The following is a 2759-nucleotide window of genomic DNA, read 5'->3' on the forward strand; positions in this document are numbered from 1 at the left end:
TCTTTTTTTTTTTTTTTTAAAGATTTTATTTATTTATTTGACAGAGAGAGACATAGCGAGAGAGGGAACACAAGCAGGGGGAGTGGGAGAGAGAGAAGCAGGCTTGCCGCCGAGCAGGGAGCCCGATGTGGGGCTCGATCCCAGAACCCTGGGATCATGACCTGAGCCGAAGGCAGACGCTTAACGACTGAGCCACCCAGGCGCCCCTATTTTTTGTCTTTTTGATTCTAGCCATTCTGACTGTGTGAGATGATATGTCATTGTGTGAGACTTTGATCTGCATTTCCTCAATGATGAGTGACGTTGAGCATCTTTTCGTGTGTCTGTTGGCCATCTGTATGTCTCCTTTGGAAAAATGTCTCTTCATGTCTTCTGCCATTTCTAAACTTATTTTTTGGGTGGTGAATTGTATGGAGTTCTTTCTATATTTTGGATATTAACCTTTTACTGGCTATATAATTTGCAAATATCTTCTCCCATTCAGTAGGTTGCCTTTTTGTTTTGTTGATGGTTCCTTTCGCTGTGCAAAAGCTTTTTATTTTGGTGTAGTCCTAATAATTTATTTGTCCTTCCATTTCATGTATGGGATATTTCATGCATAAAGGTGCTAATTTTTAATGTATTTAAAAAGGATTTCCAATTTTTCCCCCTCCCTTTTTTGCTTTTGCTCTTTATATCTTGTTTAAGAAATTCTTCCCTATCTGAGGTCATAAAGATTTTCTCTTACATTTTTTCTAAAACTCTGAAACTTTTGCCTTTCCTAATTATCTGCTCCATTTAGACTTTATGTATGAGAAGACCGAGACCCCATTTTATTTTTCTTCCATATGGCTAACCCATTGTTTCAGCTCCATTGCTAAATGAACTTTCTCCCACAGCTTTTTTTTTTTTCCTGCAAAAAGCTTTATTGTTTTGTTTCCATTTAGTCCATGGCTTGGGAGAGGGTGCCAGGGTGTTTAAAAAAACACCTAGTAGTTGAGGGAGAGGCTCAAGCAGAAGCCCTGGCACCAAGAGGATGTCAGTGTGTCCTCTCAAAGGATGCAGGGCTCCAGAGGCTGCTAGTCATGCTTGAGGGTGAGCCTTTCAAAGAGATCTTCACCCAGCCCAGCTGGGGGGCCAGCCAGCCTGCAGAGGTTACTCTGATGGTCTCCATCTTCCTCATCCAGGAAGTGTCTCTTCAGGAAGTCACAGAAATAGGGGTCTGCACTGGCAGAACCCAGGGCATGTAGACCCAAAAAGACCTGGTTCCTGTTCTTCTCCAGAAGCAGGGTGGCTTCCATGGTGTCTTGGGCTTTACCCCACTCATCTTGAGACTCCTTCTGCATGTCCTGGAAGAGGGTGTGGCTGCTGTGCTGGTTTTGCATCTTCTGGAGATGCTCAGTGCCCTTGTGCTTCTCCTCAGCCAACTTGCAGCCCTCCAGAACCATGTCCTCATGGTGGAAATTGAAGCCCAGAGAGAGATAGGTGCTGGAGGCCTGCAGATGCATGTTGGCCAGGTGGTTGACGGTGGCCTCCACCTGGCTGGAATAATTCTAATGAGTCTGGGAGCTCATTGTTGATTGGTAATAAGAAGCTAGCTCAAAATATGGTTTTGGCTGGCCCTGGAGGCAGAGGGTGCCAGGGAAGATGGCTCCGAAGGTTGCAACTGGAGAAAATGTTGGAGGGTGGTTGGAGGCTGGTAGAAGGGGAGTCCCTGGGTCTGTTCCATCTAAGTACTGTTGAAGCAAGAGATAGATCTGTGGGACTGCCAGGTATACTGCCTTTCCCCATAGTTCTGATCACCTCCATCATATACCAAGTTCCTATATATGTGTGTTGGCTTCTGGGCTCCTACTCTATTCCTCCACTGTGTGACTATGTACTAACACCATAGTCTCTTCACTGTTGTGCTTTATGAAAGCCTTGATAGGCAATATGGCGAGTATGGCCCTTTGTTCTTCTTTATGACTAGATGTCTTGGTTAATCTTGGCCCTTCATCTGCCTTATACAGTTTTGAATCAACTTTTCAAGTTTCATGAGAAACATGGTAAGTTTGACTGGATTTCACTGAATCCTTAGGTCAATTAGGAAATACTGGTACTTTATGATATTGTGTTTTCCAATCGTAGCTGGGGTGAGAGCTGCCCTGGACTTTCACAGGCCTCCATGTTCAGAGTTGGGTCTGTCTAGACTACAGCTCTTGTGTTACTGTGTGTCCTGTGGCCACCTGTGGGCCTAGCATAGCTGCAGGAAGCAAAGCTCATTAGATGGTAAAGATGGAGAGCCCACCAAGCCTTCGGAAGATTCATGGCTGCCTGTGTCTCCAAGACCTCTCTGCTCATGGTACAGTCACTTCTCTATTGAGGCAACTCTTGGGAATATGAGATGAACCCAGCTCCAGTGCTGGGCTCTGGGTCTCCCAAATCTACCTGGGAAATTCCAGATAACCCCAGGCAACCCCACCCTCCCTGTGTTCTTCTCCCATGATTAGTTCACACACAGGAACATGACCCATCTTGGATCAGTGGAATGTTATTTCTGGAAACTCTGGGGAAATTTTACTTGCTCTTGAGAGAGAGGGACAGGAAGGAAGGATAGTCTCCTATGTGGCACGTTGTGGCTGTGGTTTGGGCTCTGGACCTGCTACCTGTCCAGAGTGAAGCAAACACACTGCACAAGGCAACACCAAGAACCGGAGAGAAACACCAGCAACACTGGATTATCCCAAAGACTCCCTTATGCACTGGGCTTCTAGCTAGGGGAGCAATCCCTAGTCCAG

The 2759-nt window shown here is 45.8% G+C and overlaps 1 pseudogene; it reads right to left on the reverse strand.

Moving 5' to 3' along the window:
• Positions 1-1058: 1058 nt before the first annotated feature.
• Positions 1059-1553, reverse strand: LOC102738262 (ferritin light chain pseudogene; annotated as a pseudogene).
• Between the last annotated feature and the right edge of the window lie 1206 nt (positions 1554-2759).

The sequence above is a fragment of the Leptonychotes weddellii genome, chromosome 1, assembly GCF_054177405.1.
Source record: "Leptonychotes weddellii isolate Sample4059 chromosome 1, ASM5417740v2, whole genome shotgun sequence".
Classification (NCBI taxonomy): Eukaryota; Metazoa; Chordata; class Mammalia; order Carnivora; family Phocidae; genus Leptonychotes; species Leptonychotes weddellii.